Here is a 710-nt window from a genome sequence, read left to right as displayed (position 1 = left end):
GAATGCATTAAGTGACGCACCTAATCCGTATGGACCACTTTGGATTTGCTGGAAGGCACCACCTAAACAGCAGTTATTACCACTGTTGTGCACAAGTCTGGAGCCTTCTGCTTTCCTTTTCTCTGGCTTCCAAAGTCTGGTTCCCTTCTGTTACTTTCATCCCGGCCCTGCAAATGAGCACAGGTTCACAGCCCAGGCGCCCGACTCTGAATCTAAGGCAAGCTCTGGACCGCTGCACGTGCACCCTGCGCCCCCTCGACTCTGGGCCGATTCCTTCTCCCGCCCATCCGGGTCTCCCTCTGCCCGGCGACGGCCAAGGACCGCACGGCTCCAAACCGGCCACCAGGTCCCCGTCCGCTCCTTCTACCCCCGCGCCCCGGCTCCCGGCCGCTGCAGCGGCGCGGGGCTGACCAGGCTTGGGAGGCCCGCTTTCGGCCGGGGCAGGGGAGGATCCAGTTTCCCCCGCTCCCTCCCTCCCGGGCAGACCCCGAGGGGTCCCCTCCCCCCGGCAAAAGTGGGACCGGCTTCCAAGGTGACGGAGGACTCCTGAGAACGTGCGCCCGGGCAGGAAGGCCAGGCTGCCTCGGGACGGAGGCTCGACTCAGAAAACGCGCGGGCGCCAAGTCCCCCAGGTGAGGTTGCCTCTGCGGGGGCTTCGGGGGACAAGGTCCGTCCGCCCCGCGCGCGCTCCGCGGGGTGGCTGGGGAGGC

Source organism: Herpailurus yagouaroundi, unplaced genomic scaffold, assembly GCF_014898765.1.
Source record: "Herpailurus yagouaroundi ecotype Mexico unplaced genomic scaffold, PumYag 142, whole genome shotgun sequence".
NCBI classification, from domain to species: domain Eukaryota; kingdom Metazoa; phylum Chordata; class Mammalia; order Carnivora; family Felidae; genus Herpailurus; species Herpailurus yagouaroundi.
This window is presented reverse-complemented; position numbering follows the sequence as displayed.